The sequence below is a fragment of the Humulus lupulus genome, chromosome 6, assembly GCF_963169125.1.
Source record: "Humulus lupulus chromosome 6, drHumLupu1.1, whole genome shotgun sequence".
Lineage (NCBI taxonomy): Eukaryota > Viridiplantae > Streptophyta > Magnoliopsida > Rosales > Cannabaceae > Humulus > Humulus lupulus.
The window spans coordinates 140,478,874-140,504,169 of NC_084798.1; the positions used below are offsets into that span (position 1 = coordinate 140,478,874).

The 25,296-nt window shown below is 43.3% G+C and overlaps 70 non-coding genes and 4 pseudogenes across 70 annotated transcripts; all 74 read left to right on the forward strand.

The window, feature by feature from the left end:
* Positions 1 to 100: 100 nt before the first annotated feature.
* LOC133787828 (5S ribosomal RNA) lies at positions 101 to 219 on the forward strand. Its single transcript, XR_009872819.1, has one exon. It is a non-coding gene; the product is annotated as a 5S ribosomal RNA (ribosomal RNA).
* A 226-nt stretch (positions 220 to 445) lies between these two features.
* Positions 446 to 564, forward strand: LOC133788062 (5S ribosomal RNA). The gene has a single exon (XR_009873042.1). It is a non-coding gene; the product is annotated as a 5S ribosomal RNA (ribosomal RNA).
* Positions 565 to 787: 223 nt separating this feature from the next.
* LOC133787959 (5S ribosomal RNA) lies at positions 788 to 906 on the forward strand. The gene has a single exon (XR_009872945.1). It is a non-coding gene; the product is annotated as a 5S ribosomal RNA (ribosomal RNA).
* Positions 907 to 1,128: 222 nt separating this feature from the next.
* Positions 1,129 to 1,247, forward strand: LOC133788178 (5S ribosomal RNA). Its single transcript, XR_009873151.1, has one exon. It is a non-coding gene; the product is annotated as a 5S ribosomal RNA (ribosomal RNA).
* Positions 1,248 to 1,474: 227 nt separating this feature from the next.
* Positions 1,475 to 1,593, forward strand: LOC133787858 (5S ribosomal RNA). Its single transcript, XR_009872848.1, has one exon. It is a non-coding gene; the product is annotated as a 5S ribosomal RNA (ribosomal RNA).
* Positions 1,594 to 1,816: 223 nt separating this feature from the next.
* Positions 1,817 to 1,935, forward strand: LOC133786556 (5S ribosomal RNA). The gene has a single exon (XR_009871710.1). It is a non-coding gene; the product is annotated as a 5S ribosomal RNA (ribosomal RNA).
* Positions 1,936 to 2,158: 223 nt separating this feature from the next.
* On the forward strand, positions 2,159 to 2,277 carry LOC133787829 (5S ribosomal RNA). The gene has a single exon (XR_009872820.1). It is a non-coding gene; the product is annotated as a 5S ribosomal RNA (ribosomal RNA).
* A 226-nt stretch (positions 2,278 to 2,503) lies between these two features.
* LOC133788063 (5S ribosomal RNA) lies at positions 2,504 to 2,622 on the forward strand. The gene has a single exon (XR_009873043.1). It is a non-coding gene; the product is annotated as a 5S ribosomal RNA (ribosomal RNA).
* A 223-nt stretch (positions 2,623 to 2,845) lies between these two features.
* Positions 2,846 to 2,964, forward strand: LOC133787961 (5S ribosomal RNA). Its single transcript, XR_009872946.1, has one exon. It is a non-coding gene; the product is annotated as a 5S ribosomal RNA (ribosomal RNA).
* Positions 2,965 to 3,186: 222 nt separating this feature from the next.
* LOC133788179 (5S ribosomal RNA) lies at positions 3,187 to 3,305 on the forward strand. The gene has a single exon (XR_009873152.1). It is a non-coding gene; the product is annotated as a 5S ribosomal RNA (ribosomal RNA).
* A 226-nt stretch (positions 3,306 to 3,531) lies between these two features.
* On the forward strand, positions 3,532 to 3,650 carry LOC133787859 (5S ribosomal RNA). Its single transcript, XR_009872849.1, has one exon. It is a non-coding gene; the product is annotated as a 5S ribosomal RNA (ribosomal RNA).
* A 223-nt stretch (positions 3,651 to 3,873) lies between these two features.
* LOC133786608 (5S ribosomal RNA) lies at positions 3,874 to 3,992 on the forward strand. The gene has a single exon (XR_009871758.1). It is a non-coding gene; the product is annotated as a 5S ribosomal RNA (ribosomal RNA).
* A 222-nt stretch (positions 3,993 to 4,214) lies between these two features.
* Positions 4,215 to 4,333, forward strand: LOC133786901 (5S ribosomal RNA). Its single transcript, XR_009872042.1, has one exon. It is a non-coding gene; the product is annotated as a 5S ribosomal RNA (ribosomal RNA).
* A 227-nt stretch (positions 4,334 to 4,560) lies between these two features.
* LOC133786350 (5S ribosomal RNA) lies at positions 4,561 to 4,679 on the forward strand. Its single transcript, XR_009871514.1, has one exon. It is a non-coding gene; the product is annotated as a 5S ribosomal RNA (ribosomal RNA).
* A 225-nt stretch (positions 4,680 to 4,904) lies between these two features.
* Positions 4,905 to 5,023, forward strand: LOC133786591 (5S ribosomal RNA). Its single transcript, XR_009871742.1, has one exon. It is a non-coding gene; the product is annotated as a 5S ribosomal RNA (ribosomal RNA).
* A 224-nt stretch (positions 5,024 to 5,247) lies between these two features.
* LOC133786955 (5S ribosomal RNA) lies at positions 5,248 to 5,366 on the forward strand. Its single transcript, XR_009872092.1, has one exon. It is a non-coding gene; the product is annotated as a 5S ribosomal RNA (ribosomal RNA).
* A 222-nt stretch (positions 5,367 to 5,588) lies between these two features.
* Positions 5,589 to 5,707, forward strand: LOC133786453 (5S ribosomal RNA). The gene has a single exon (XR_009871613.1). It is a non-coding gene; the product is annotated as a 5S ribosomal RNA (ribosomal RNA).
* Positions 5,708 to 5,932: 225 nt separating this feature from the next.
* LOC133786850 (5S ribosomal RNA) lies at positions 5,933 to 6,051 on the forward strand. The gene has a single exon (XR_009871991.1). It is a non-coding gene; the product is annotated as a 5S ribosomal RNA (ribosomal RNA).
* A 221-nt stretch (positions 6,052 to 6,272) lies between these two features.
* On the forward strand, positions 6,273 to 6,391 carry LOC133787720 (5S ribosomal RNA). The gene has a single exon (XR_009872722.1). It is a non-coding gene; the product is annotated as a 5S ribosomal RNA (ribosomal RNA).
* A 225-nt stretch (positions 6,392 to 6,616) lies between these two features.
* LOC133787060 (5S ribosomal RNA) lies at positions 6,617 to 6,735 on the forward strand. Its single transcript, XR_009872193.1, has one exon. It is a non-coding gene; the product is annotated as a 5S ribosomal RNA (ribosomal RNA).
* A 224-nt stretch (positions 6,736 to 6,959) lies between these two features.
* Positions 6,960 to 7,078, forward strand: LOC133787860 (5S ribosomal RNA). Its single transcript, XR_009872850.1, has one exon. It is a non-coding gene; the product is annotated as a 5S ribosomal RNA (ribosomal RNA).
* Positions 7,079 to 7,301: 223 nt separating this feature from the next.
* On the forward strand, positions 7,302 to 7,420 carry LOC133786592 (5S ribosomal RNA). The gene has a single exon (XR_009871743.1). It is a non-coding gene; the product is annotated as a 5S ribosomal RNA (ribosomal RNA).
* Positions 7,421 to 7,643: 223 nt separating this feature from the next.
* LOC133786290 (5S ribosomal RNA) lies at positions 7,644 to 7,762 on the forward strand. Its single transcript, XR_009871457.1, has one exon. It is a non-coding gene; the product is annotated as a 5S ribosomal RNA (ribosomal RNA).
* A 226-nt stretch (positions 7,763 to 7,988) lies between these two features.
* LOC133787237 (5S ribosomal RNA) lies at positions 7,989 to 8,107 on the forward strand. Its single transcript, XR_009872269.1, has one exon. It is a non-coding gene; the product is annotated as a 5S ribosomal RNA (ribosomal RNA).
* A 225-nt stretch (positions 8,108 to 8,332) lies between these two features.
* Positions 8,333 to 8,451, forward strand: LOC133788173 (5S ribosomal RNA). The gene has a single exon (XR_009873147.1). It is a non-coding gene; the product is annotated as a 5S ribosomal RNA (ribosomal RNA).
* Positions 8,452 to 8,677: 226 nt separating this feature from the next.
* LOC133788044 (5S ribosomal RNA) lies at positions 8,678 to 8,796 on the forward strand. Its single transcript, XR_009873025.1, has one exon. It is a non-coding gene; the product is annotated as a 5S ribosomal RNA (ribosomal RNA).
* Positions 8,797 to 9,021: 225 nt separating this feature from the next.
* Positions 9,022 to 9,140, forward strand: LOC133786669 (5S ribosomal RNA). The gene has a single exon (XR_009871815.1). It is a non-coding gene; the product is annotated as a 5S ribosomal RNA (ribosomal RNA).
* Positions 9,141 to 9,364: 224 nt separating this feature from the next.
* Positions 9,365 to 9,483, forward strand: LOC133787625 (5S ribosomal RNA). Its single transcript, XR_009872634.1, has one exon. It is a non-coding gene; the product is annotated as a 5S ribosomal RNA (ribosomal RNA).
* A 221-nt stretch (positions 9,484 to 9,704) lies between these two features.
* LOC133786943 (5S ribosomal RNA) lies at positions 9,705 to 9,823 on the forward strand. Its single transcript, XR_009872081.1, has one exon. It is a non-coding gene; the product is annotated as a 5S ribosomal RNA (ribosomal RNA).
* Positions 9,824 to 10,047: 224 nt separating this feature from the next.
* Positions 10,048 to 10,166, forward strand: LOC133787138 (5S ribosomal RNA; annotated as a pseudogene).
* A 219-nt stretch (positions 10,167 to 10,385) lies between these two features.
* LOC133787822 (5S ribosomal RNA) lies at positions 10,386 to 10,504 on the forward strand. The gene has a single exon (XR_009872813.1). It is a non-coding gene; the product is annotated as a 5S ribosomal RNA (ribosomal RNA).
* Positions 10,505 to 10,729: 225 nt separating this feature from the next.
* On the forward strand, positions 10,730 to 10,848 carry LOC133787020 (5S ribosomal RNA). The gene has a single exon (XR_009872155.1). It is a non-coding gene; the product is annotated as a 5S ribosomal RNA (ribosomal RNA).
* A 222-nt stretch (positions 10,849 to 11,070) lies between these two features.
* On the forward strand, positions 11,071 to 11,189 carry LOC133787918 (5S ribosomal RNA). The gene has a single exon (XR_009872906.1). It is a non-coding gene; the product is annotated as a 5S ribosomal RNA (ribosomal RNA).
* Positions 11,190 to 11,414: 225 nt separating this feature from the next.
* LOC133787695 (5S ribosomal RNA) lies at positions 11,415 to 11,533 on the forward strand. The gene has a single exon (XR_009872699.1). It is a non-coding gene; the product is annotated as a 5S ribosomal RNA (ribosomal RNA).
* A 221-nt stretch (positions 11,534 to 11,754) lies between these two features.
* LOC133787731 (5S ribosomal RNA) lies at positions 11,755 to 11,873 on the forward strand. Its single transcript, XR_009872733.1, has one exon. It is a non-coding gene; the product is annotated as a 5S ribosomal RNA (ribosomal RNA).
* A 226-nt stretch (positions 11,874 to 12,099) lies between these two features.
* LOC133787111 (5S ribosomal RNA) lies at positions 12,100 to 12,218 on the forward strand (annotated as a pseudogene).
* Positions 12,219 to 12,441: 223 nt separating this feature from the next.
* Positions 12,442 to 12,560, forward strand: LOC133787862 (5S ribosomal RNA). Its single transcript, XR_009872851.1, has one exon. It is a non-coding gene; the product is annotated as a 5S ribosomal RNA (ribosomal RNA).
* A 224-nt stretch (positions 12,561 to 12,784) lies between these two features.
* Positions 12,785 to 12,903, forward strand: LOC133787824 (5S ribosomal RNA). The gene has a single exon (XR_009872815.1). It is a non-coding gene; the product is annotated as a 5S ribosomal RNA (ribosomal RNA).
* A 225-nt stretch (positions 12,904 to 13,128) lies between these two features.
* On the forward strand, positions 13,129 to 13,247 carry LOC133787021 (5S ribosomal RNA). Its single transcript, XR_009872156.1, has one exon. It is a non-coding gene; the product is annotated as a 5S ribosomal RNA (ribosomal RNA).
* A 222-nt stretch (positions 13,248 to 13,469) lies between these two features.
* LOC133787919 (5S ribosomal RNA) lies at positions 13,470 to 13,588 on the forward strand. Its single transcript, XR_009872907.1, has one exon. It is a non-coding gene; the product is annotated as a 5S ribosomal RNA (ribosomal RNA).
* Positions 13,589 to 13,813: 225 nt separating this feature from the next.
* On the forward strand, positions 13,814 to 13,932 carry LOC133787708 (5S ribosomal RNA). The gene has a single exon (XR_009872711.1). It is a non-coding gene; the product is annotated as a 5S ribosomal RNA (ribosomal RNA).
* Positions 13,933 to 14,153: 221 nt separating this feature from the next.
* Positions 14,154 to 14,272, forward strand: LOC133787743 (5S ribosomal RNA). Its single transcript, XR_009872743.1, has one exon. It is a non-coding gene; the product is annotated as a 5S ribosomal RNA (ribosomal RNA).
* Positions 14,273 to 14,498: 226 nt separating this feature from the next.
* Positions 14,499 to 14,617, forward strand: LOC133787061 (5S ribosomal RNA). Its single transcript, XR_009872194.1, has one exon. It is a non-coding gene; the product is annotated as a 5S ribosomal RNA (ribosomal RNA).
* A 223-nt stretch (positions 14,618 to 14,840) lies between these two features.
* On the forward strand, positions 14,841 to 14,959 carry LOC133787863 (5S ribosomal RNA). Its single transcript, XR_009872852.1, has one exon. It is a non-coding gene; the product is annotated as a 5S ribosomal RNA (ribosomal RNA).
* A 224-nt stretch (positions 14,960 to 15,183) lies between these two features.
* Positions 15,184 to 15,302, forward strand: LOC133786594 (5S ribosomal RNA). Its single transcript, XR_009871745.1, has one exon. It is a non-coding gene; the product is annotated as a 5S ribosomal RNA (ribosomal RNA).
* Positions 15,303 to 15,525: 223 nt separating this feature from the next.
* Positions 15,526 to 15,644, forward strand: LOC133786291 (5S ribosomal RNA). The gene has a single exon (XR_009871458.1). It is a non-coding gene; the product is annotated as a 5S ribosomal RNA (ribosomal RNA).
* A 226-nt stretch (positions 15,645 to 15,870) lies between these two features.
* Positions 15,871 to 15,989, forward strand: LOC133787884 (5S ribosomal RNA). Its single transcript, XR_009872872.1, has one exon. It is a non-coding gene; the product is annotated as a 5S ribosomal RNA (ribosomal RNA).
* A 225-nt stretch (positions 15,990 to 16,214) lies between these two features.
* On the forward strand, positions 16,215 to 16,333 carry LOC133786275 (5S ribosomal RNA). The gene has a single exon (XR_009871443.1). It is a non-coding gene; the product is annotated as a 5S ribosomal RNA (ribosomal RNA).
* A 226-nt stretch (positions 16,334 to 16,559) lies between these two features.
* On the forward strand, positions 16,560 to 16,678 carry LOC133787197 (5S ribosomal RNA). Its single transcript, XR_009872232.1, has one exon. It is a non-coding gene; the product is annotated as a 5S ribosomal RNA (ribosomal RNA).
* A 225-nt stretch (positions 16,679 to 16,903) lies between these two features.
* Positions 16,904 to 17,022, forward strand: LOC133786292 (5S ribosomal RNA). The gene has a single exon (XR_009871459.1). It is a non-coding gene; the product is annotated as a 5S ribosomal RNA (ribosomal RNA).
* A 224-nt stretch (positions 17,023 to 17,246) lies between these two features.
* Positions 17,247 to 17,365, forward strand: LOC133787637 (5S ribosomal RNA). Its single transcript, XR_009872644.1, has one exon. It is a non-coding gene; the product is annotated as a 5S ribosomal RNA (ribosomal RNA).
* A 221-nt stretch (positions 17,366 to 17,586) lies between these two features.
* LOC133786944 (5S ribosomal RNA) lies at positions 17,587 to 17,705 on the forward strand. The gene has a single exon (XR_009872082.1). It is a non-coding gene; the product is annotated as a 5S ribosomal RNA (ribosomal RNA).
* A 224-nt stretch (positions 17,706 to 17,929) lies between these two features.
* LOC133787139 (5S ribosomal RNA) lies at positions 17,930 to 18,048 on the forward strand (annotated as a pseudogene).
* A 219-nt stretch (positions 18,049 to 18,267) lies between these two features.
* LOC133787825 (5S ribosomal RNA) lies at positions 18,268 to 18,386 on the forward strand. Its single transcript, XR_009872816.1, has one exon. It is a non-coding gene; the product is annotated as a 5S ribosomal RNA (ribosomal RNA).
* A 225-nt stretch (positions 18,387 to 18,611) lies between these two features.
* On the forward strand, positions 18,612 to 18,730 carry LOC133786864 (5S ribosomal RNA). The gene has a single exon (XR_009872005.1). It is a non-coding gene; the product is annotated as a 5S ribosomal RNA (ribosomal RNA).
* Positions 18,731 to 18,952: 222 nt separating this feature from the next.
* LOC133786780 (5S ribosomal RNA) lies at positions 18,953 to 19,071 on the forward strand. The gene has a single exon (XR_009871924.1). It is a non-coding gene; the product is annotated as a 5S ribosomal RNA (ribosomal RNA).
* A 228-nt stretch (positions 19,072 to 19,299) lies between these two features.
* LOC133787448 (5S ribosomal RNA) lies at positions 19,300 to 19,418 on the forward strand. Its single transcript, XR_009872470.1, has one exon. It is a non-coding gene; the product is annotated as a 5S ribosomal RNA (ribosomal RNA).
* A 225-nt stretch (positions 19,419 to 19,643) lies between these two features.
* Positions 19,644 to 19,762, forward strand: LOC133786281 (5S ribosomal RNA). Its single transcript, XR_009871449.1, has one exon. It is a non-coding gene; the product is annotated as a 5S ribosomal RNA (ribosomal RNA).
* Positions 19,763 to 19,983: 221 nt separating this feature from the next.
* LOC133786792 (5S ribosomal RNA) lies at positions 19,984 to 20,102 on the forward strand. The gene has a single exon (XR_009871935.1). It is a non-coding gene; the product is annotated as a 5S ribosomal RNA (ribosomal RNA).
* A 229-nt stretch (positions 20,103 to 20,331) lies between these two features.
* LOC133787031 (5S ribosomal RNA) lies at positions 20,332 to 20,450 on the forward strand. Its single transcript, XR_009872166.1, has one exon. It is a non-coding gene; the product is annotated as a 5S ribosomal RNA (ribosomal RNA).
* A 222-nt stretch (positions 20,451 to 20,672) lies between these two features.
* LOC133787118 (5S ribosomal RNA) lies at positions 20,673 to 20,791 on the forward strand (annotated as a pseudogene).
* A 219-nt stretch (positions 20,792 to 21,010) lies between these two features.
* On the forward strand, positions 21,011 to 21,129 carry LOC133788041 (5S ribosomal RNA). The gene has a single exon (XR_009873022.1). It is a non-coding gene; the product is annotated as a 5S ribosomal RNA (ribosomal RNA).
* Positions 21,130 to 21,354: 225 nt separating this feature from the next.
* On the forward strand, positions 21,355 to 21,473 carry LOC133786848 (5S ribosomal RNA). Its single transcript, XR_009871989.1, has one exon. It is a non-coding gene; the product is annotated as a 5S ribosomal RNA (ribosomal RNA).
* A 222-nt stretch (positions 21,474 to 21,695) lies between these two features.
* On the forward strand, positions 21,696 to 21,814 carry LOC133787460 (5S ribosomal RNA). Its single transcript, XR_009872481.1, has one exon. It is a non-coding gene; the product is annotated as a 5S ribosomal RNA (ribosomal RNA).
* A 224-nt stretch (positions 21,815 to 22,038) lies between these two features.
* Positions 22,039 to 22,157, forward strand: LOC133788147 (5S ribosomal RNA). Its single transcript, XR_009873122.1, has one exon. It is a non-coding gene; the product is annotated as a 5S ribosomal RNA (ribosomal RNA).
* A 222-nt stretch (positions 22,158 to 22,379) lies between these two features.
* On the forward strand, positions 22,380 to 22,498 carry LOC133786805 (5S ribosomal RNA). The gene has a single exon (XR_009871947.1). It is a non-coding gene; the product is annotated as a 5S ribosomal RNA (ribosomal RNA).
* A 228-nt stretch (positions 22,499 to 22,726) lies between these two features.
* Positions 22,727 to 22,845, forward strand: LOC133786679 (5S ribosomal RNA). The gene has a single exon (XR_009871825.1). It is a non-coding gene; the product is annotated as a 5S ribosomal RNA (ribosomal RNA).
* A 225-nt stretch (positions 22,846 to 23,070) lies between these two features.
* Positions 23,071 to 23,189, forward strand: LOC133787876 (5S ribosomal RNA). Its single transcript, XR_009872865.1, has one exon. It is a non-coding gene; the product is annotated as a 5S ribosomal RNA (ribosomal RNA).
* A 223-nt stretch (positions 23,190 to 23,412) lies between these two features.
* On the forward strand, positions 23,413 to 23,531 carry LOC133786359 (5S ribosomal RNA). The gene has a single exon (XR_009871523.1). It is a non-coding gene; the product is annotated as a 5S ribosomal RNA (ribosomal RNA).
* Positions 23,532 to 23,754: 223 nt separating this feature from the next.
* LOC133788132 (5S ribosomal RNA) lies at positions 23,755 to 23,873 on the forward strand. Its single transcript, XR_009873108.1, has one exon. It is a non-coding gene; the product is annotated as a 5S ribosomal RNA (ribosomal RNA).
* A 227-nt stretch (positions 23,874 to 24,100) lies between these two features.
* Positions 24,101 to 24,219, forward strand: LOC133786277 (5S ribosomal RNA). The gene has a single exon (XR_009871445.1). It is a non-coding gene; the product is annotated as a 5S ribosomal RNA (ribosomal RNA).
* Positions 24,220 to 24,446: 227 nt separating this feature from the next.
* Positions 24,447 to 24,565, forward strand: LOC133787975 (5S ribosomal RNA). The gene has a single exon (XR_009872960.1). It is a non-coding gene; the product is annotated as a 5S ribosomal RNA (ribosomal RNA).
* Positions 24,566 to 24,790: 225 nt separating this feature from the next.
* Positions 24,791 to 24,909, forward strand: LOC133787249 (5S ribosomal RNA). The gene has a single exon (XR_009872280.1). It is a non-coding gene; the product is annotated as a 5S ribosomal RNA (ribosomal RNA).
* A 223-nt stretch (positions 24,910 to 25,132) lies between these two features.
* LOC133786645 (5S ribosomal RNA) lies at positions 25,133 to 25,251 on the forward strand. The gene has a single exon (XR_009871793.1). It is a non-coding gene; the product is annotated as a 5S ribosomal RNA (ribosomal RNA).
* The last annotated feature ends 45 nt before the right edge of the window (positions 25,252 to 25,296 follow it).

Sequence of the window (25,296 nt, forward strand, 5' to 3'; positions counted from 1 at the left end):
TCACTAACCAGCAGCGAATAAGAAGGTCCTAGACGATCCGAGGGAGAAAAGGGAGTACACTCGCGTTCGCTATAAATGAATATTGCGGACCAAACATTCCGGGTGCGATCATACCTGCACTAATGCACCGGATCCCATCAGAACTCCGCAGTTAAGCGTGCTTGGGCGAGAGTAGTACTAGGATGCGTGACCTCCTGGGAAGTCCTCGTGTTGCACCCCTGAAAACATCATTTTTTTTTTTTTCTGTTCTTCAAAAACCCTCTTAGGGCTCAAAAGTTTGTATTTTATGTTTTAAATCTTTAAAGAGTCATTTATTCCGTTTCCTTTGAGGGGTTAACACCGTGCTCACTAACAAGCAGCGAATAAGAAGTTCCTAGTTGATCCGAGGGAGAAATGGGAGGACACACGCGTTCGCTATAAATGAATATTGCGGACCGAACATTCCGGGTGCGATCATACCAGCACTAATGCACCGGATCCCATCAGAACTCTGCAGTTAAGCGTACTTGGGCATGAGTAGTACTAGGATGGGTGACCTCCTGGGAAGTCCTCGTGTTGCACCCCTGAAAACATCATCTTTTTTTTTTGTTCTTCAAAAATCCACTTACGTCTCAAAAGTTTGTATTTTCTGTTTTAAATCATTAAAGAGTCATTTATTCCGTTTCCCTTTAGGGGTTAACACCGTGGTCACTAACAAGCAGCGAATAAGAAGTTCCTAGTTGATCCGAGGGAGAAAACGGAGGACACACGCGTTCTCTATAAATGAATATTGCGGACCAAACATTCCGGGTGCGATCATACCAGTACTAATCCACCGGATCCCATCAGAACTCTGCAGTTAAGCGTGCTTGGGCGAGAGTAGTACTAGGATGGGTGACCTCCTGAGAAGTGCTCGTGTTGCACCCCTGAAAACATCATTTTTTTTTTTGTTCTTCAAAAACCCACTTACGGCTCAAAAGTTTGTATTTTCAGTTTTAAATCTTGAAAGAGACATTTATTCTGTTTCCCTTGAGGGGTTAACACCGTGGTCACTAACAAGCAGCGAATAAGAAGTTCCTAGTTGATCCGAGGGAGAAAAAGGAGGACGCACGCGTTTGCTATTAATGAATATTGCGGACCAAACATTCCGGGTTCTATCATACCAGCACTAATGCACCGGATCCCATCAGAACTCCGCAGTTAAGCGTGCTTGGGCGAGAGTAGTACTAGGTTGGGTGACCTCTTGGGAAGTCCTCGTGTTGCACCCCTGAAAAACATCATTTTTTTTTTTTTTTGTTCTTCAAAAATCCACTTATGTCTCAAAAGTTTGTATTTTCTGTTTTAAATCATTAAAGAGTCATTTATTCTGTTTCCCTTTAGGGGTTAACACCGTGGTCACTAACAAGCAGCGAATAAGAAGTTCCTAGTTGATCCGAGGGAGAAAACGGAGGACACACGCGTTCTCTATAAATGAATATTGCGGACCAAACATTCCGGGTGCGATCATACCAGTACTAATCCACCGGATCCCATCAGAACTCTGCAGTTAAGCGTGCTTGGGCGAGAGTAGTACTAGGATGGGTGACCTCCTGAGAAGTCCTCGTGTTGCACCCCTGAAAACATCATTTTTTTTTTTTGTTCTTCAAAAACCCACTTACGGCTCAAAAGTTTGTATTTTCTGTTTTAAATCTTGAAAGAGACATTTATTCTGTTTCCCTTGAGGGGTTAACACCGTGGTCACTAACAAGCAGCGAATAAGAAGTTCCTAGTCGATCAGAGGGAGAAAAGGGAGGAAACTCGCGTTCACTATAAATGAATATTGCAGACCAAACATTTCGGGTGCGATCATACCAGCACTAATGCACCGGATCCCATCAGAACTCCGCAGTTAAGCGTGCTTGGGCGAGAGTAGTACTTGGATGGGTTACCTCATGGGAAGTCCCCGTGTTGCACCCCTGAAAACATCATTTTTTTTTTTTGTTCTTCAAAAATCCACTTACGGCTCAAAAGTTTGAATTTTCTGTTTTAAATCTTTAAAGAGTCATTTATTCCGTTTCCCTTGAGGGGTTAACACCGTGGTCACTAACCAGCAGCGAATAAGAAGGTCCTAGACGATCCGAGGGAGAAAAGGGAGTACACTCGCGTTCGCTATAAATGAATATTGCGGACCAAACATTCCGGGTGCGATCATACCTGCACTAATGCACCGGATCCCATCAGAACTCCGCAGTTAAGCGTGCTTGGGCGAGAGTAGTACTAGGATGCGTGACCTCCTGGGAAGTCCTCGTGTTGCACCCCTGAAAACATCATTTTTTTTTTTTTCTGTTCTTCAAAAACCCTCTTAGGGCTCAAAAGTTTGTATTTTCTGTTTTAAATCTTTAAAGAGTCATTTATTCCGTTTCCTTTGAGGGGTTAACACCGTGCTCACTAACAAGCAGCGAATAAGAAGTTCCTAGTTGATCCGAGGGAGAAATGGGAGGACACACGCGTTCGCTATAAATGAATATTGCGGACCGAACATTCCGGGTGCGATCATACCAGCACTAATGCACCGGATCCCATCAGAACTCTGCAGTTAAGCGTACTTGGGCATGAGTAGTACTAGGATGGGTGACCTCCTGGGAAGTCCTCGTGTTGCACCCCTGAAAACATCATCTTTTTTTTTTGTTCTTCAAAAATCCACTTACGTCTCAAAAGTTTGTATTTTCTGTTTTAAATCATTAAAGAGTCATTTATTCCGTTTCCCTTTAGGGGTTAACACCGTGGTCACTAACAAGCAGCGAATAAGAAGTTCCTAGTTGATCCGAGGGAGAAAACGGAGGACACACGCGTTCTCTATAAATGAATATTGCGGACCAAACATTCCGGGTGCGATCATACCAGTACTAATCCACCGGATCCCATCAGAACTCTGCAGTTAAGCGTGCTTGGGCGAGAGTAGTACTAGGATGGGTGACCTCCTGAGAAGTGCTCGTGTTGCACCCCTGAAAACATCATTTTTTTTTTTGTTCTTCAAAAACCCACTTACGGCTCAAAAGTTTGTATTTTCAGTTTTAAATCTTGAAAGAGTTATTTATTCTGTTTCCCTTGAGGGGATAACACCGTGGTCACTAACAAGCAGCGAATAAGAAGTTCCTAGTTGATCCGAGGGAGAAAAAGGAGGACGCACGCGTTTGCTATTAATGAATATTGCGGACCAAACATTCCGGGTTCTATCATACCAGCACTAATGCACCGGATCCCATCAGAACTCCGCAGTTAAGCGTGCTTGGGCGAGAGTAGTACTAGGTTGGGTGACCTCTTGGGAAGTCCTCGTGTTGCACCCCTGAAAAACATCATTTTTTTTTTTTTTGTTCTTCAAAAATCCACTTACGTCTCAAAAGTTTGTATTTTCTGTTTTAAATCATTAAAGAGTCATTTATTCCGTTTCCCTTTAGGGGTTAACACCGTGGTCACTAACAAGCAGCGAATAAGAAGTTCCTAGTTGATCCGAGGGAGAAAACGGAGGACACACGCGTTCTCTATAAATGAATATTGCGGACCAAACATTCCGGGTGCGATCATACCAGTACTAATCCACCGGATCCCATCAGAACTCTGCAGTTAAGCGTGCTTGGGCGAGAGTAGTACTAGGATGGGTGACCTCCTGAGAAGTCCTCGTGTTGCACCCCTGAAAACATCATTTTTTTTTTTTGTTCTTCAAAAACCCACTTACGGCTCAAAAGTTTGTATTTTCAGTTTTAAATCTTGAAAGAGACATTTATTCTGTTTCCCTTGAGGGGTTAACACCGTGGTCACTAACAAGCAGCGAATAAGAAGTTCCTAGTTGATCCGAGGGAGAAAATGGAGGACACACGCGTTCGCTATAAATGAATATTGCGGACCAAACATTCCGGGTGCTATCATACCTGTACTAATGCACCGGATCCCATCAGAATTCCGCAGTTATGCGTGCTTGGGCGAGAGAAGTACTAGGATGGGTGACCTCCTGGGAAGTCCTCGTGTTGCACCCCTGAAAACATTATTTTTTTTTTTGTTCTTCAAAAATCCATTTACGACTCAAAAGTTTGTATTTTCTGTTTCAAATCTTTAAAGAGTCATTTATTCCGTTTCCCTTGAGGGGTTAACACCGTGGTCACTAAGAAGCAGCGAATAAGAAGTTCCTAGTTGATCCGAGGGAGAAAAGGGAGGACACACGCCTTCTCTATAAATGAATATTGCGGACCAAACATTACGGGTGCGATCATACGAGTACTAATCCACCGGATCCCATCAGAACTCTGCAGTTAAGCGTGCTTGGGCGAGAGTAGAACTAGAATGGGTGACCTCCTGGGAAGTCCTCGTGTTGCACTCTTGAAAACATTATTTTTTTTTTTTTTTTGTTCTTCAAAAACCCACTTACGGCTCAAAAGTTTGTATTTTCTGTTTTAAATCTTGAAAGAGACATTTATTCTGTTTCCCTTGAGGGGTTAACACCGTGGTCACTAACAAGCAGCGAATAAGAAGTTCCTAGTTGATCCGAGGGAGAAAAAGGAGGACACACGCGTTTGCTATTAATGAATATTGCGGACCAAACATTCCGGGTTCGATCATACCAGCACTAATGCACCGGATCCCATCAGAACTCCGCAGTTAAGCGTGCTTGGGCGAGAGTAGTACTAGGATGGGTGACCTCCTTGGAAGTCCTCGTGTTGCACCACTGAAAACATCATTTTTTTTTTTTTTGTTCTTCAAAAATCCACTTACGTCTCAAAAGATTGTATTTTATGTTTTAAATCTTTAAAGGGTCATTTATTCTGTTTCGCTTGAGGGGTTAACACCGTGGTCACTAACAAGCAGCGAATAAGAAGTTCCTAGACGATCCGAGGGAGAAAAGATAGGACACACGCGTTCGCTATAAATGAATATTGCGGACCAAACATTCTGGGTGCGATCATACCAGCACTAATGCACCGAATCCCATCAGAACTCCGCAGATAAGCGTGCTTGGGCGAGAGTAGTATTAGGATGGGTGACCTCCTGGGAAGTCCTCGTGTAGCACCCCTGAAAACAACATTTTTTTTTTTTTGTTCTTCATAAACCCACTTACAGCTCAAAACTTTGTAATTTCTGTTTTAAATCTTTAAAGAGACATTTATTCTGTTTCCCTTGAGGGGTTAACACCGTGGTCACTAAAAAGCAGCGAATAAGAAGTTCCTAGATGATCCAAGGCAGAAATGGGAGGACACACGCGTTCGCTATAAATGAATATTGCGGACCAAACATTCCGGGTGCTATCATACCTATACTAATGCACCGGATCCCATCAGAAGTCCGCAGTTATGCGTGCTTGGGCGAGAGAAGTACTAGGATGGGTGACCTCCTGGGAAGTCCTCGTGTTGCACCCCTGAAAACATTATTTTTTTTTTTGTTCTTCAAAAATCCACTTACGGCTCAAAAGTTTGTATTTTCTGTTTCAAATCTTTAATGAGTCATTTATTCCGTTTCCCTTGAGGGGTTAACACCGTGGTCACTAAGAAGCAGCGAATAAGAAGTTCCTAGTAGATCCGAGGGAGAAAAGGGAGGACACACGCGTTCGCTATAAATGAATATTGCGGCCCAAACATTCCGGGTGCGATCAAACCAGCACTAATGCACCGGATCCCATCAGAACTCCGCAGATAAGCGTGCTTGGGCGAGAGTAGTATTAGGATGGGTGACCTCTTGGGAAGTCCTCGTGTAGCACCCCTAAAAACAACATTTTTATTTTTTTTTTTCTTCAAAAACCCACTTACGGCTCAAAAGTTTGTAATTTCTGTTTGAAATCTTTAAAGAGACATTTATTCCGTTTCCCTTGAGGGGTTAACACCGTGGTCACTAACAAGCAGCGAATAAGAAGTTCCTAGATGATCCAAGGCAGAAATGGGAGGACACACTCGTTCGCTATAAATGAATATTGCGGACCAAACATTCCGGGTGCGATCATACCTGCACTAATGCACCGGATCCCACCAGAACTCCGCAGTTAAGCGTGCTTGGGCGAGAGTAGTACTAGGATGGGTGACCTCCTGGGAAGTCCTCGTGTTGCACCCCTGAAAACATTATTTTTTTTTTGTTCTTCAAAAACCCACTTTCGGCTCAAAAGTTTGTATTTTCTGTTTCAAATCTTTAAAGAGTCATTTATTCCGTTTCCCTTGAGGGGTTAACACCGTGGTCACTAAGAAGCAGCGAATAATAAGTTCCTAGTTGATCCGAGGGAGAAAAGGGAGGACACACGCGTTCGCTATAAATGAATATTGCTGACCAAACATTCCGGGTGCGATCATACCAGCACTAATGCACCGGATCCCATCAGAACTTCGCAGTTAAGCATGCTTGGGCGAGAGTAGTACTAGGATGGGTGACCTCCTGGGAAGTCCTCGTGTTGCACCCCTGAAAACATCATTTTTTTTTTTTTTGTTCTTCAAAAACTTACTTACGGCTCAAAAGTTTGTATTTTCTGTTTTAAATCTTGAAAGAGACATTTATTCTGTTTCCCTTGAGGGGTTAACACCGTGGTCACTAACAAGCAGCGAATAAGAAGTTCCTAGTTGATCCGAGGGAGAAAAGGGAGGACACACGCTTTCGCTATAAATGAATATTGCGAACCAAACATTCCGGGTACGATCATACCAGCACTAATGCACCGGATCCCATCAGAACTCAGCAGTTAGGCGTGTTTGGGCGAGAATTGTACTAGGATGGGTGACCTCCTGGGAAGTCCTCATGTTGCACCCCTGAAAACATCATTTTTTTTTTTTCTGTTCTTCAAAAACCACTTATGGCTCAAAAGTTTGTTTTTTCTGTTTTAACTCTTTGAAGAGTCATTTATTCCGTTTCCCTTGAGGGGTTAACACCGTGGTCACTAACATGCAGCGAATAAGAAGTTCCTAGTTGATCCGAGGGAGAAAAGGGAGGACACACGCGTTCTCTATAAATGAATATTGCGGACCAAATATTCCGGGTGCGATCATACCAGTACTAATCCACCGGATCCCATCAGAACTCTGCAGTTAAGCGTGCTTGGGCGAGAGTAGTACTAGGATGGGTGACCTCCTGAGAAGTCCTCGTGTTGCACCCCTGAAAACATCAATTTTTTTTTTTTGTTCTTCAAAAACCCACTTACGGCTCAAAAGTTTGTATTTTCTGTTTTAAATCTTTAAAGAGTCATTTATTCTTTTTCGCTTGAGGGGTCAACACCGTGGTTACTAACAGACAGCGAATAAGAAGTTCCTAGACGATCCGAGGGAGAAAGATAGGACACACGCGTTCGCTATAAATGAATATTGCGGACCAAACATTCTGGGTGCGATCATACCAGCACTAATGCACCGAATCCCATCAGAACTCCGCAGATAAGCGTGCTTGGGCGAGAGTAGTATTAGGATGGGTGACCTCCTGGGAAGTCCTCGTGTAGCACCCCTGAAAACAACATTTTTTTTTTTTGTTCTTCAAAAACCCACTTACGGCTCAAAAGTTTGTAATTTCTGTTTTAAATCTTTAAAGAGACATTTATTCCGTTTCCCTTGAGGGGTTAACACCGTGGTCACTAACAAGCAGCGAATATGAAGTTCCTAGATGATCCAAGGCAGAAATGGGAGGACACACGCGTTCGCTATAAATGAATATTGCGGACCAAACATTACGGGTGCGATCATACCTGCATTAATGCACCGGATCCCATCAGAACTCCGCAGTTAAGCGTGGTTGGGCGAGAGTAGTACTATGATGGGTGACCTCCTAGGAAGTCCTCGTGTTGCACCCCTGAAAACATCATATTTTTTTTTTTTTGTTCTTCAAAAACCCACTTACGGCTCAAAAGTTTGTATTTTCAATTTTAAATCTTTAAAGAGTCATTTATTCCATTTCCCTTGAGGGGTTAACACCGTGGTCACTAACAAGCAGCGAAGAAGAAGTTCCGAGTTGAGCCGAGGGTGAAAAGGGAGGACACACGCGTTCGCTATAAATGAATATTGCGGACCAAACATTCCGGGTGCGATCATACCAGCACTAATGCACCGGATCCCATCAGAACTCCGCCGTTAAGCATGCTTGGGCGAGAGTAGTACTAGGATGGGTGACCTCCTGGGAAGTCCTCGTGTTGCACCCCTGAAAACATCATTTTTTTTTTTTTTGTTCTTCAAAAACCCACTTACTGCTCAAAAGTTTGTATTTTCTGTTTCAAATCTTTAAAGAGTCATTTATTCCGTTTCCCTTGAGGGGTTAACACCGTGGTCACTAAGAAGCAGCGAATAAGAAGTTCCTAGTTGATCCGAGGGAGAAAAGGGAGGACACACGCGTTCGCTATAAATGAATATTGCGGACCAAACATTCCGGGTGCGATCATACCAGCACTAATGCACCGGATCCCATCAGAACTCCGCAGTTAAGCATGCTTGGGCGAGAGTAGTACTAGGATGGGTGACCTCCTGGGAAGTCCTCGTGTTGCACCCCTGAAAACATCATTTTTTTTTTTTTTTGTTCTTCAAAACCCCACTTACGGCTCAAAAGTTTGTATTTTCTGTTTGAAATCTTTAAAGAGACATTTATTCCGTTTCCCTTGAGGGGTTAACACCGTGGTCACTAACAAGCAGCGAATAAGAAGTTCCTAGATGATCCATGGCTGAAATGGGAGGACACACGCGTTCGCTATAAATGAATATTGCGGACCAAACATTCCGGGTGCGATCATACCTGCATTAATGCACCGGATCCCATCAGAACTCCGCAGTTAAGCGTGCTTGGGCGAGAGTAGTACTATGATGGGTGACCTCCTGGGAAGTCCTCGTGTTGCACCCCTGAAAACATCATTTTTTTTTTTTTTGTTCTTCAAAAACCCTCTTACGTCTCAAAAGTTTGTATTTTCAATTTTAAATATTTAAAGAGTCATTTATTCCATTTCCCTTGAGGGGTTAACACCGTGGTCACTAACAAGCAGCGAAGAAGAAGTTCCGAGTTGAGCCGAGGGTGAAAAGGGAGGACACACGCGTTCGCTATAAATGAATAATGGGGACCAAACATTCCGGGTTCGATCATACCAGTACTAATCCACCGGATCCCATCAGAACTCTGCAGTTAAGCGTGCTTGGGCGAGAGTAGTACTAGGATGGGTGACCTCCGGAGAAGTCCTCGTGTTGCACCCCTGAAAACATCATTTTTTATTTTTTGTTCTTCAAAAACCCACTTACGGCTCAAAAGTTTGTATTTTCTGTTTTAAATCTTGAAAGAGACATTTATTCTGTTTCCCTTGATGGGTAAACACCGTGGTCACAAACAAGCAGCGAATAAGAAGTTCCTAGTTGATCCGAGGGAGAAAAGGGAGGACACACGCTTTCGCTATAAATGAATATTGCGGACCAAACATTCCGGGTTCGATCATACCTGCACTAATGCACCGGATCCCATCAGAACTCCGCAGTTAAGCGTGCTTGGGCGAGAGTAGTACTAGGATGGGTGACCTCCTGGGAAGTCCTCGTGTTGCACCCCTGAAAACATTATTGTTTTTTTGTTCTTCAAAAACCCACTTACTGCTCAAAAGTTTGTATTTTCTGTTTCAAATCTTTAAAGAGTCATTTATTCCGTTTCCCTTGAGGGGTTAACACCGTGGTCACTAAGAAGCAGCGAATAAGAAGTTCCTTGTTGATCCGAGGGAGAAAAGGGAGGACACACGCGTTCGCTATAAGTGAATATTGCGGACCAAACATTCCGGGTTCGATCATACCAGCACTAATGCACCGGATCCCATCAGAACTCCGCAGTTAAGCGTGCTTTGGCGAGAGTAGTACTAGGATGGGTGACCTCGTTGGAAGTCCTCGTCTTGCACCACTGAAAACATCATTTTTTTTTTTTTGTTCTTCAAAAATCCACTTACGGCTCAAAAGTTTGTATTTTTTGTTTTAAATCTTTAAAGAGTCATTTATTCTGTTTCCCTTGAGGGGTTAACACCGTGGTCACTAACAAGCAGCGAATAAGAAGTTCCTAGTTAATCTGAGGGAGAAAAGGGAGGACACACGCGTTCGTTATAAATGAATATTGGGGACCAAACATTCCGGGTGCGATCATACCAGCACTAATGCAACGGATCCAATCAGAACTCCGCAGTTAAGCGTAGTTCAGCGAGAGTAGTACTAGGATGGGTGACCTCCTAGGAAGTTCTCGTGTTGCACCCCTGAAAACATCATTTTTTTTTTTCTTCAAAAATCTACTTACGTCTCAAAAGATTGTATTTTCTGTTTTAAATCTTTAAAGAGTCATTTATTCTGTTTCCCTTGAAGGGTTAACACCGTGGTCACTAACAAGCAGCGAATAAGAAGTTCCTAGTTGATCAGAGGGAGAAAAGGGAGGACACACGCGTTCGCTATAAATGAATATTGCGGACCAAACATTCCGGTTGCCATCATACCAGCACTAATGCACCGGATCCCATCCGAACTCCGCAGTTAAGCGTGCTTGGGCGAGAGTAGTACTAGGATGGGTGACCTCCTGGGAAGTCCTCGTGTTGCACCCCTGAAAACATCATTTTTTTTTTTTTTGTTCTTCAAAAATCCACTTACGGCTCAAAAGTTTGTATTTTCTGTTTTAAATCTTTGAAGAGTCATTTATTCTGTTTCCCTTGAGGGGTTAACACCATGGTCACTAAGAAGCAGCGAATAAGAAGTTCCTAGTTAATCTGGGGGAGAATGGGGAGGACACACGCGTTCGTTATAAATGAATATTGCGGACCAAACATTCGGGGTGCGATCATACCAGCACTAATGCACCGGATCCCATCTGAACTCCGCAGTTAAGCGTACTTCAGCGAGAGTAGTACTAGGATTGGTGACCTCCTAGGAAGTTCTCGTGTTGCATCCCTGAAAACATCATTTTTTTTTTTGTTCTTCAAAAATCCACTTACGGCTCAAAAGTTTGTATTTTCTGTTTTAAATCTTTAAAGAGTCATTTATTCCGTTTCCCTTGAGGGGTTAACACCGTGGTCACTAACAAGCAGCGAATAAGAAGTTCCTAGTAGATCCAAGGGAGAAAAGGGAGGACACACGCGTACGCTATAAATGAATATTGCGGACCAAACATTCCGGGTGCGATCATACCAGAACTAATGCACTGGATCCCATCAGAACTCCGCAGTTAAGCGTGCTTGGGCGAGAGTGGTACTAGGATGGGTGACCTCCTGGGAAGTCCTCGTGTTGCACCCCTGAAAAAATCATTTTTTTTTTTTTTGTACTTCAAAAATCCACTTACGGCTCAAAAGTTTGTATTTTCTGTTTTAAATCTTTAAAGAGTCATTTATTCCGTTTCCCTTGAGGGGTTAACACTGTGGTCACAAACAAGCAGCGAATAAGAATTTCCTAGTCGATCCGAGGGAGAAAAGGGAGGACACTCGCGTTCGCTATAAATGAATATTGCGGACCAAACATTCCGGGGGCGATCATACCAGCACTAATGCACCGGATCCCACCAGAACTCCGCAGTTAAGCGTGCTTGGGCGAGAGTAGTACTAGGATGGGTGACCTCCTGGGAAGTCCTCGTGTTGCACCCCTGAAAACATTATTTTTTTTTTGTTCTTCAAAAACCCACTTTCGGCTCAAAAGTTTGTATTTTCTGTTTCAAATCTTTAAAGAGTCATTTATTCCGTTTCCCTTGAGGGGTTAACACCGTGGTCACTAAGAAGCAGCGAATAATAAGTTCCTAGTTGATCCGAGGGAGAAAAGGGAGGACACACGCGTTCGCTATAAATGAATATTGCTGACCAAACATTCCGGGTGCGATCATACCAGCACTAATGCACCGGATCCCATCAGAACTTCGCAGTTAAGCATGCTTGGGCGAGAGTAGTACTAGGATGGGTGACCTCCTGGGAAGTCCTCGTGTTGCACCCCTGAAAACATCATTTTTTTTTTTTTTTGTTCTTCAAAAACTTACTTACGGCTCAAAAGTTTGTATTTTCTGTTTTAAATCTTGAAAGAGACATTTATTCTGTTTCCCTTGAGGGGTTAACACCGTGGTCACTAACAAGCAGCGAATAAGAAGTTCCTAGTTGATCCGAGGGAGAAAAGGGAGGACACACGCTTTCGCTATAAATGAATATTGCGAACCAAACATTCCGGGTACGATCATACCAGCACTAATGCACCGGATCCCATCAGAACTCAGCAGTTAGGCGTGTTTGGGCGAGAATTGTACTAGGACGGGTGACCTCCTGGGAAGTCCTCATGTTGCACCCCTGAAAACATCATTTTTTTTTTTCTGTTCTTCAAAAACCACTTATGGCTCAAAAGTTTGTTTTTTCTGTTTTAACTCTTTGAAGAGTCATTTATTCCGTTTCCCTTGAGGGGTTAACACCGTGGTCACTAACATGCAGCGAATAAGAAGTTCCTAGTTGATACGAGGGAGAAAAGGGAGGACAAACGCGTTCTCTATAAATGAATATTGCGGACCAAATATTCCGGGTGCGATCATACCAGTACTAATCCACCGGATCCCATCAGAACTCTGCAGTTAAGCGTGCTTGGGCGAGAGTAGTACTAGGATGGGTGACCTCCTGAGAAGTCCTCGTGTTGCACCCCTGAAAACATCAATTTTTTTTTTTTTGTTCTTCAAAAACCCACTTACGGCTCAAAAGTTTGTATTTTCTGTTTTAAATCTTTAAAGAGTCATTTATTCTTTTTCGCTTGAGGGGTTAACACCGTGGTTACTAACAGGCAGCGAATAAGAAGTTCCTAGACGATCCGAGGGAGAAAGATAGGACACACGCGTTCGCTATAAATGAATATTGCGGACCAAACATTCCGGTTGCCATCATACCAGCACTAATGCACCGGATCCCATCCGAACTCCGCAGTTAAGCGTGCTTGGGCGAGAGTAGTACTAGGATGGGTGACCTCCTGGGAAGTCCTCGTGTTGCACCCCTGAAAACATCATTTTTTTTTTTTTTGTTCTTCAAAAATCCACTTACGGCTCAAAAGTTTGTATTTTCTGTTTTAAATCTTTGAAGAGTCATTTATTCTGTTTCCCTTGAGGGGTTAACACCATGGTCACTAAGAAGCAGCGAATAAGAAGTTCCTAGTTAATCTGGGGGAGAATGGGGAGGACACACGCGTTCGTTATAAATGAATATTGCGGACCAAACATTCGGGGTGCGATCATACCAGCACTAATGCACCGGATCCCATCTGAACTCCGCAGTTAAGCGTACTTCAGCGAGAGTAGTACTAGGATTGGTGACCTCCTAGGAAGTTCTCGTGTTGCATCCCTGAAAACATCATTTTTTTTTTTGTTCTTCAAAAATCCACTTACGGCTCAAAAGTTTGTATTTTCTGTTTTAAATCTTTAAAGAGTCATTTATTCCGTTTCCCTTGAGGGGTTAACACCGTGGTCACTAACAAGCAGCGAATAAGAAGTTCCTAGTAGATCCAAGGGAGAAAAGGGAGGACACACGCGTACGCTATAAATGAATATTGCGGACCAAACATTCCGGGTGCGATCATACCAGAACTAATGCACTGGATCCCATCAGAACTCCGCAGTTAAGCGTGCTTGGGCGAGAGTGGTACTAGGATGGGTGACCTCCTGGGAAGTCCTCGTGTTGCACCCCTGAAAAAATCATTTTTTTTTTTTTTGTACTTCAAAAATCCACTTACGGCTCAAAAGTTTGTATTTTCTGTTTTAAATCTTTAAAGAGTCATTTATTCCGTTTCCCTTGAGGGGTTAACACTGTGGTCACAAACAAGCAGCGAATAAGAATTTCCTAGTCGATCCGAGGGAGAAAAGGGAGGACACTCGCGTTCGCTATAAATGAATATTGCGGACCAAACATTCCGGGGGCGATCATACCAGCACTAATGCACCGGATCCCACCAGAACTCCGCAGTTAAGCGTGCTTGGGCGAGAGTAGTACTAGGATGGGTGACCTCCTGGGAAGTCCTCGTGTTGCACCCCTGAAAACATTATTTTTTTTTTGTTCTTCAAAAACCCACTTTCGGCTCAAAAGTTTGTATTTTCTGTTTCAAATCTTTAAAGAGTCATTTATTCCGTTTCCCTTGAGGGGTTAACACCGTGGTCACTAAGAAGCAGCGAATAATAAGTTCCTAGTTGATCCGAGGGAGAAAAGGGAGGACACACGCGTTCGCTATAAATGAATATTGCTGACCAAACATTCCGGGTGCGATCATACCAGCACTAATGCACCGGATCCCATCAGAACTTCGCAGTTAAGCATGCTTGGGCGAGAGTAGTACTAGGATGGGTGACCTCCTGGGAAGTCCTCGTGTTGCACCCCTGAAAACATCATTTTTTTTTTTTTTTGTTCTTCAAAAACTTACTTACGGCTCAAAAGTTTGTATTTTCTGTTTTAAATCTTGAAAGAGACATTTATTCTGTTTCCCTTGAGGGGTTAACACCGTGGTCACTAACAAGCAGCGAATAAGAAGTTCCTAGTTGATCCGAGGGAGAAAAGGGAGGACACACGCTTTCGCTATAAATGAATATTGCGAACCAAACATTCCGGGTACGATCATACCAGCACTAATGCACCGGATCCCATCAGAACTCAGCAGTTAGGCGTGTTTGGGCGAGAATTGTACTAGGATGGGTGACCTCCTGGGAAGTCCTCATGTTGCACCCCTGAAAACATCATTTTTTTTTTTCTGTTCTTCAAAAACCACTTATGGCTCAAAAGTTTGTTTTTTCTGTTTTAACTCTTTGAAGAGTCATTTATTCCGTTTCCCTTGAGGGGTTAACACCGTGGTCACTAACATGCAGCGAATAAGAAGTTCCTAGTTGATACGAGGGAGAAAAGGGAGGACAAACGCGTTCTCTATAAATGAATATTGCGGACCAAATATTCCGGGTGCGATCATACCAGTACTAATCCACCGGATCCCATCAGAACTCTGCAGTTAAGCGTGCTTGGGCGAGAGTAGTACTAGGATGGGTGACCTCCTGAGAAGTCCTCGTGTTGCACCCCTGAAAACATCAATTTTTTTTTTTTTGTTCTTCAAAAACCCACTTACGGCTCAAAAGTTTGTATTTTCTGTTTTAAATCTTTAAAGAGTCATTTATTCTTTTTCGCTTGAGGGGTTAACACCGTGGTTACTAACAGGCAGCGAATAAGAAGTTCCTAGACGATCCGAGGGAGAAAGATAGGACACACGCGTTCGCTATAAATGAATATTGCGGACCAAACATTCTGGGTGCGATCATACCAGCACTAATGCACCGAATCCCATCAGAACTCCGCAGATAAGCGTGCTTGGGCGAGAGTAGTATTAGGATGGGTGACCTCCTGGGAAGTCCTCGTGTAGCACCCCTGAAAACAACATTTTTTTTTTTTGTTCTTCAAAAACCCACTTACGGCTCAAAAGTTTGTAATTTCTGTTTTAAATCTTTAAAGAGACATTTATTCCGTTTCCCTTGAGGGGTTAACACCGTGGTCACTAACAAGCAGCGAATATGAAGTTCCTAGATGATCCAAGGCAGAAATGGGAGGACACACGCGTTCGCTATAAATGAATATTGCGGACCAAACATTCCGGGTGCGATCATACCTGCATTAATGCACCGGATCCCATCAGAACTCCGCAGTTAAGCGTGGTTGGGCGAGAGTAGTACTATGATGGGTGACCTCCTAGGAAGTCCTCGTGTTGCACCCCTGAAAACATCATTTTTTTTTTTTTTTGTTCTTCAAAAACCCACTTACGGCTCAAAAGTTTGTATTTTCAATTTTAAATCTTTAAAGAGTCATTTATTCCATTTCCCTTGAGGGGTTAACACCGTGGTCACTAACAAGCAGCGAAGAAGAAGTTCCGAGTTGAGCCGAGGGTGAAAAGGGAGGACACACGCGTTCGCTATAAATGAATATTGCGGACCAAACATTCCGGGTGCGATCATACCAGCACTAAGGCACCGGATCCCATCAGAACTCCGCCGTTAAGCATGCTTGGGCGAGAGTAGTACTAGGATGGGTGACCTCCTGGGAAGTCCTCGTGTTGCACCCCTGAAAACATCATTTTTTTTTTTTTTGTTCTTCAAAAACCCACTTACTGCTCAAAAGTTTGTATTTTCTGTTTCAAATCTTTAAAGAGTCATTTATTCCGTTTCCCTTGAGGGGTTAACACCGTGGTCACTAAGAAGCAGCGAATAAGAAGTTCCTAGTTGATCCGAGGGAGAAAAGGGAGGACACACGCGTTCGCTATAAATGAATATTGCGGACCAAACATTCCGGGTGCGATCATACCAGCACTAATGCACCGGATCCCATCAGAACTCCGCAGTTAAGCATGCTTGGGCGAGAGTAGTACTAGGATGGGTGACCTCCTGGGAAGTCCTCGTGTTGCACCCCTGAAAACATCATTTTTTTTTTTTTTTGTTCTTCAAAACCCCACTTACGGCTCAAAAGTTTGTATTTTCTGTTTGAAATCTTTAAAGAGACATTTATTCCGTTTCCCTTGAGGGGTTAACACCGTGGTCACTAACAAGCAGCGAATAAGAAGTTCCTAGATGATCCATGGCTGAAATGGGAGGACACACGCGTTCGCTATAAATGAATATTGCGGACCAAACATTCCGGGTGCGATCATACCTGCATTAATGCACCGGATCCCATCAGAACTCCGCAGTTAAGCGTGCTTGGGCGAGAGTAGTACTATGATGGGTGACCTCCTGGGAAGTCCTCGTGTTGCACACCTGAAAACATCATTTTTTTTTTTTTTGTTCTTCAAAAACCCTCTTACGTCTCAAAAGTTTGTATTTTCAATTTTAAATATTTAAAGAGTCATTTATTCCATTTCCCTTGAGGGGTTAACACCGTGGTCACTAACAAGCAGCGAAGAAGAAGTTCCGAGTTGAGCCGAGGGTGAAAAGGGAGGACACACGCGTTCGCTATAAATGAATAATGGGGACCAAACATTCCGGGTGCGATCATACCTGCATTAATGCACCGGATCCCATCAGAACTCCGCAGTTAAGCGTGGTTGGGCGAGAGTAGTACTATGATGGGTGACCTCCTAGGAAGTCCTCGTGTTGCACCCCTGAAAACATCATTTTTTATTTTTTGTTCTTCAAAAACCCACTTACGGCTCAAAAGTTTGTATTTTCTGTTTTAAATCTTGAAAGAGACATTTATTCTGTTTCCCTTGATGGGTAAACACCGTGGTCACAAACAAGCAGCGAATAAGAAGTTCCTAGTTGATCCGAGGGAGAAAAGGGAGGACACACGCTTTCGCTATAAATGAATATTGCGGACCAAACATTCCGGGTTCGATCATACCTGCACTAATGCACCGGATCCCATCAGAACTCCGCAGTTAAGCGTGCTTGGGCGAGAGTAGTACTAGGATGGGTGACCTCCTGGGAAGTCCTCGTGTTGCACCCCTGAAAACATTATTGTTTTTTTGTTCTTCAAAAACCCACTTACTGCTCAAAAGTTTGTATTTTCTGTTTCAAATCTTTAAAGAGTCATTTATTCCGTTTCCCTTGAGGGGTTAACACCGTGGTCACTAAGAAGCAGCGAATAAGAAGTTCCTTGTTGATCCGAGGGAGAAAAGGGAGGACACACGCGTTCGCTATAAGTGAATATTGCGGACCAAACATTCCGGGTTCGATCATACCAGCACTAATGCACCGGATCCCATCAGAACTCCGCAGTTAAGCGTGCTTTGGCGAGAGTAGTACTAGGATGGGTGACCTCGTTGGAAGTCCTCGTCTTGCACCACTGAAAACATCATTTTTTTTTTGTTGTTCTTCAAAAATCCACTTACGGCTCAAAAGTTTGTATTTTTTGTTTTAAATCTTTAAAGAGTCATTTATTCTGTTTCCCTTGAGGGGTTAACACCGTGGTCACTAACACGCAGCGAATAAGAAGTTCCTAGTTAATCTGAGGGAGAAAAGGGAGGACACACGCGTTCGTTATAAATGAATATTGCGGACCAAACATTCCGGGTGCGATCATACCAGCACTAATGCAACGGATCCAATCAGAACTCCGCAGTTAAGCGTAGTTCAGCGAGAGTAGTACTAGGATGGGTGACCTCCTAGGAAGTTCTCGTGTTGCACCCCTGAAAACATCATTTTTTTTTTTCTTCAAAAATCTACTTACGTCTCAAAAGATTGTATTTTCTGTTTTAAATCTTTAAAGAGTCATTTATTCTGTTTCCCTTGAAGGGTTAACACCGTGGTCACTAACAAGCAGCGAATAAGAAGTTCCTAGTTGATCAGAGGGAGAAAAGGGAGGACACACGCGTTCGCTATAAATGAATATTGCGGACCAAACATTCCGGTTGCCATCATACCAGCACTAATGCACCGGATCCCATCCGAACTCCGCAGTTAAGCGTGCTTGGGCGAGAGTAGTACTAGGATGGGTGACCTCCTGGGAAGTCCTCGTGTTGCACCCCTGAAAACATCATTTTTTTTTTTTTTGTTCTTCAAAAATCCACTTACGGCTCAAAAGTTTGTATTTTCTGTTTTAAATCTTTGAAGAGTCATTTATTCTGTTTCCCTTGAGGGGTTAACACCATGGTCACTAAGAAGCAGCGAATAAGAAGTTCCTAGTTAATCTGGGGGAGAATGGGGAGGACACACGCGTTCGTTATAAATGAATATTGCGGACCAAACATTCGGGGTGCGATCATACCAGCACTAATGCACCGGATCCCATCTGAACTCCGCAGTTAAGCGTACTTCAGCGAGAGTAGTACTAGGATGCGTGATCTCCTGGGAAGTCCTCGTGTTGCACCCCTGAAAACATCATTTTTTTTTTTGTTCTTCAAAAACCCACTTAGGGCTCAAAAGTTTGTATTTTCTGTTTTAAATATTTAAAGAGTCGTTTATTCCGTTTCCCTTGAGGGGTTAACACCGTGGTCACTAACAAGCAGCGAATAAGAAGTTCCTAGTTGATTCGTGGGAGGAAAAGGAGGACACACGCGTTCGCTATAAATGAATATTGCGGACCAGACATTCCGGGTGCGATTATACCAGCACTAATGCACCGGATCCCATCAGAGCTCCGCAGTTAAGCGTGCTTGGGCGAGAGTAGTACTAGGATGGGTGACCTCCTGGGAAGTCCTCGTGTTGCACCCCTGAAAACATCTTTTTTTTTTTTTTTTTTGTTCTTCAAAAATCCACTTACGGCTCAAAATTTTGTATTTTCTGTTTTAAATCATTAAAGAGTCATTTATTCCGTTTCCCTTTAGGTGTTAGCACCGTGGTCCCTAACAAGCAGCGAATAAGAAGTTCCTTGTTGATCCGAGGGAGAAAAGGGAGGACACACGCGTTCGCTATAAATGAATATTGCGGACCAAACATTCCGGGTGCGATCATACCAGAACTAATGCACCGGATCCCATCAGAACTCCGCAGTTAAGCGTGCTTGGGCGAGAGTGGTACTAGGATGGGTGACCTCCTGGGAAGTCCTCGTGTTGCACCCCTGAAAAAATCATTTTTTTTTTTTTTGTACTTCAAAAATCCACTTACGGCTCAAAAGTTTGTATTTTCTGTTTTAAATCTTTAAAGAGTCATTTATTCCGTTTCCCTTGAGGGGTTAACACTGTGGTCACAAACAAGCAGCGAATAAGAATTTCCTAGTCGATCCGAGGGAGAAAAGGGAGGACACTCGCGTTCGCTATAAATGAATATTGCGGACCAAACATTCCGGGGGCGATCATACCAGCACTAATGCACCGGATCCCATCAGAACTCTGCAGTTAAGCGTGCTTGGGCGAGAGTAGTACTGGGATGCGTGATCTCCTGGGAAGTCCTCGTGTTGCACCCCTGAAAACATCATTTTTTTTTTGTTCTTCAAAAACCCACTTAGGGCTCAAAAGTTTGTATTTTCTGTTTTAAATCTTTAAAGAGTCATTTATTCCGTTTCCCTTGAGGGATTAACACCGTGGTCACTAACAAGCAGCGAATAAGAAGTTCCTAGTTGATTCGTGGGAGAAAAGGGAGGACACACGCGTTCGCTATAAATGAATATTGCGGACCAAACATTCCGGGTGCGATTATACCAGCACTAATGCACCGGATCCCATCAGAGCTCCGCAGTTAAGCGTGCTTGGGCGAGAGTAGTACTAGGATGGGTGACCTCCTGGGAAGTCCTCGTGTTGCACCCCTGAAAACTTCTTTTTTTTTTTTTTTTTTTTTTCTTCAAAAATCCACTTACTGCTCAAAATTTTGTATTTTCTGTTTTAAATCATTAAAGAGTCATTTATTCCGTTTCCCTTTAGGAGTTAACACCGTTGTCACTAACAAGCAACGAATAAGAAGTTCCTAGTTGATCAGAGGGAGAAAAGGGAGGACACACGCGTTCGCTATAAATGAATATTGCGGACCAAACATTCCGGGTGCGATCATACCAGAACTAATGCACCGGATCCCATCAGAATTCCGCAGTTAAGCGTGCTTGGGAGACAGTAGTACTAGGATGGGTGATCTCCTGGGAAGTCCTCGTGTTGCGCCCCTGAAAACATCATTTTTTTTTTTGTTCTTCAAAAATCCACTTACGGCTCAAAAGTTTGTATTTTTTGTTTTAAATCTTTACAGAGTCATTTATTATGTTTCCCTTGAGGGGTTAACACCGTGGTCACTAACAAGCAGCGAATAAGAAGTTCCTAGTTAATCTGAGGGAGAAAAGGGAGGACACACGCGTTCGTTATAAATGAATATTGCGGACCAAACATTCCGGGTGCGATCATACCAGCACTAATGCAACGGATCCAATCAGAAATCCGCAGTTAAGCGTACTTCAGCGAGAGTAGTACTAGGATGGGTGACCTCCTAGGAAGTTCTCGTGTTGCACCCCTGAAAACCTCAATTTTTTTTTTCTTCAAAAATCTACTTACGTCTCAAAAGATTGTATTTTCTGTTTTAAATCTTTAAAGAGTCATTTATTCCGTTTCCCTTGAAGGGTTAACACCGTGGTCACTAACAAGCAGCGAATAAGAAGTTCCTAGTTGATCAGAGGGAGAAAAGGGAGGACACACGCGTTCGCTATAAATGAATATTGCGGACCAAACATTCCGGTTGCCATCATACCAGCTCTAATGCACCGGATCCCATCCGAACTCCGCAGTTAAGCGTGCTTGGGCGAGAGTAGTACTAGGATGGGTGACCTCCTGGGAAGTCCTCGTGTTGCACCCCTGAAAACATCATTTTTTTTTTTTTTGTTCTTCAAAAATCCACTTACGGCTCAAAAGTTTGTATTTTCTGTTTTAAATATTTGAAGAGTCATTTATTCTGTTTCCCTTGAGGGGTTAACACCATGGTCACTAAGAAGCAGCGAATAAGAAGTTCCTAGTTAATCTGGGGGAGAAAGGGGAGGACACACGCGTTCGTTATAAATGAATATTGCGGACCAAACATTCGGGGTGTAATCATACCAGCACTAATGCACCGGATCCCATCTGAACTCCGCAGTTAAGCGTACTTCAGCGAGAGTAGTACTAGGATGGGTGACCTCCTAGGAAGTTCTCGTGTTGCATCCCTGAAAACATCATTTTTTTTTTTGTTCTTCAAAAATCCACTTACGGCTCAAAAGTTTGTATTTTCTGTTTTAAATCTTTAAAGAGTCATTTATTCCGTTTCCCTTGAGGGGTTAACACCGTGGTCACTAACAAGCAGCGAATAAGAAGTTCCTAGTAGATCCGAGGGAGAAAAGGGAGGACACACGCGTACGCTATAAATGAATATTGCGGACCAAACATTCCGGGTGCGATCATACCAGAACTAATGCACCGGATCCCATCAGAACTCCGCAGTTAAGCGTGCTTGGGCGAGAGTGGTACTAGGATGGGTGACCTCCTGGGAAGTCCTCGTGTTGCACCCCTGAAAACATCATTTTTTTTTTTTTGTACTTCAAAAATCCACTTACGGCTCAAAAGTTTGTATTTTCTGTTTTAAATCTTTAAAGAGTCATTTATTCCGTTTCCCTTGTGGGGTTAACACCGTGGTCACAAACAAGCAGCGAATAAGAAGTTCCTAGTCGATCCGAGGGAGAAAAGGGAGGACACTCGCGTTCGCTATAAATGAATATTGCGGACCAAACATTCCGGGGGCGATCATACCAGCACTAATGCACCGGATCCCATCAGAACTCTGCAGTTAAGCGTGCTTGGGCGAGAGTAGTACTAGGATGCGTGATCTCCTGGGAAGTCCTCGTGTTGCACCCCTGAAAACATCATTTTTTTTTTTGTTCTTCAAAAACCCACTTAGGGCTCAAAAGTTTGTATTTTCTGTTTTAAATATTTAAAGAGTCGTTTATTCCGTTTCCCTTGAGGGGTTAACACCGTGGTCACTAACAAGCAGCGAATAAGAAGTTCCTAGTTGATTCGTGGGAGGAAAGGGAGGACACACGCGTTCGCTATAAATGAATATTGCGGACCAGACATTCCGGGTGCGATTATACCAGCACTAATGCACCGGATCCCATCAGAGCTCCGCAGTTAAGCGTGCTTGGGCGAGAGTAGTACTAGGATGGGTGACCTCCTGGGAAGTCCTCGTGTTGCACCCCTGAAAACATCTTTTTTTTTTTTTTTTTTGTTCTTCAAAAATCCACTTACGGCTCAAAATTTTGTATTTTCTGTTTTAAATCATTATAGAGTCATTTATTCCGTTTCCCTTTAGGTGTTAGCACCGTGGTCCCTAACAAGCAGCGAATAAGAAGTTCCTTGTTGATCCGAGGGAGAAAAGGGAGGACACACGCGTTTGCTATAAATGAATATTGCGGACCAAACATTCCGGGTGCGATCATACCAGTACTAATGCACCGGATCCCATCAGAACTCCGCAGATAAGCATGCTTGGGCGAGAGTAGTATTAGGATGGGTGACCTCTTGGGAAGTCCTCGTGTAGCACCCCTAAAAACAACATTTTTTTTTTTTTTGTTCTTCAAAAATCCACTTACGGCTCAAAAGTTTGTATTTTTTTTTTTAAATCTTTAAAGAGTCATTTATTCTGTTACCCTTGAGGGGTTAACACCGTGGTCACTAACAAGCAGCGAATAAGAAGTCCCTAGTTGATCCGAGGGAGAAAAGGGAGGACACACGCGTTCGCTATAAATGAATATTGCGGACAAAACATTCCGGGTGCGATCATACCAGCACTAATGCACCGGATCCCATCAGAACTCCGCAGTTAAGCGTGCTTGGGCGAGAGTGGTACTAGGATGGGTGACCTCCCGGGAAGTCCTCGTCTTGCACCCCTGAAAACATCATTTTTTTTTTTTGTTCTTCAAAAATCCACTTACGGCTCAAAAGTTTGTATTTTCTGTTTTAAATCTTTAAAGAGTCATTTATTCCGTTTCCCTTGAGGGGTTAACACCGTGGTCTCTAACAAGCAGCGAATAAGAGATTCCTAGTCGATCAGAGGGAGAAAAGGGAGGACACTCGCGTTCACTATAAATGAATATTGCGGACCAAACATTTCGGGTGCGATCATACCAGCACTAATGCACCGGATCCCATCAGAACTCCGCAGTTAAGCGTGCTTGGGCGAGAGTAGAACTAGGATGGGTTACCTCCTGGGAAGTCCCCGTTTTGCACCCCTGAAAACATCATTTTTTTTTTTTGTTCTTCAAAAATCCACTTACGGCTCAAAAGTTTGTATTTTCTGTTTTAAATCTTTAAAGAGTCATTTATTCCGTTTCCCTTGAGGGGTTAACACCGTGGTCACTAACAAGCAGCGAATAAGAAGTTCCTAGTTGATTCGTGGGAGAAAAGGGAGGAGACACGCGTTCGCTATAAATGAATATTGCGGACCAAACATTCCGGGTGCGATTATACCAGCACTAATGCACCGGATCCCATCGGAGCTCCGCAGTTATGCGTGCTTGGGCGAGAGTAGTACTAGGATGGGTGACCTCCTGGGAAGTCCTCGTGTTGCACCCCTGAAAACATCTTTTTTTTTTTTTTTTTGTTCTTGAAAAATCCACTTACGGCTCAAAAGTTTGTATTTTTTTTTTTAAATCTTTAAAGAGTCATTTATTCTGTTACCCTTGAGGGGTTAACACCGTGGTCACTAACAAGCGGCGAATAAGAAGTTCCTAGTTGATACGAGGGAGAAAAGGGAGGACACACGCTTTCGCTATAAATGAATATTGCAGACCAAACATTCTGGGTGTGATCATACCAGCACTAATGCACCGGATCCCATCAGAACTCCGCAGTTAAGCGTGCTTGGGCAAGAGTAGTACTAGGATGGGTGACCTCCTGGGAAGTCCTCGTGTGGCAACCCTGAAAACATCATTTTTTTTTTTTTTTTGTTTTTCAAAAATCCACTTACTTCTCAAAAGTTTGTATTTTCTGTTTTAAATCCTGAAAGAGTCATTTATTCCGTTTCCCTTTAGGTGTTAACACCGTGGTCACTAACAAGCAGCGAATAAGAATTTCCTTGTTGATCCGAGGGAGAAAAGGGAGGACACACGCGTTCGCTATAAATGAATATTGCGGACCAAACATTCCGGGTGCGATCAAACCAGCACTAATGCACCGGATCCCATCAGAACTCCGCAGTTAAGCGTTCTTGGGCGAGAGTAGTACTAGGATGGGTCACCTCCTGGGAAGTCCTCGTGTTGCACCCCTGAAAACATCATTTTTTTTTTTTTTGTTCTTCAAAAATCCACTTACGGCTCAAAAGTTTGTATTTTCTGTTTTAAATCTTTAAAGAGTCATTTATTCCGTTTCCCTTGAGGGGTTAACACCGTGGTCACTAACAAGCAGCGAATAAGAAGTTCCTAGTCGATCAGAGGGAGAAAAGGGAGGAAACTCGCGTTCACTATAAATGAATATTGCAGACCAAACATTTCGGATGCGATCATACCAGCACTAATGCACCGGATCCCATCAGAACTCCGCAGTTAAGCGTGCTTGGGCGAGAGTAGTACTAGGATGGGTTACCTCATGGGAAGTCCCCGTGTTGCACCCCTGAAAACATCATTTTTTTTTTTTGTTCTTCAAAAATCCACTTACGGCTCAAAAGTTTGTATTTTCTGTTTTAAATCCTTAAAGAGTCATTTATTCCGTTTCCCTTTAGGTGTTAACACCGTGGTCGCTAACAAGCAGCGAATAAGAAGTTCCTTGTTGATCCGAGGGAGAAAAGGGAGGACACACGCGTTCGCTATAAATGAATATTGCGGACCAAACATTCCGGGTGCGATCAAACCAGCACTAATGCACCGGATCCCATCAGAACTCCGCAGTTAAGCGTTCTTGGGCGAGAGTAGTACTAGGATGGGTCACCTCCTGGGAAGTCCTCGTGTTGTACCACTGAAAACATCATATTTTTTTTTTTTTGTTCTTCAAAAATCCACTT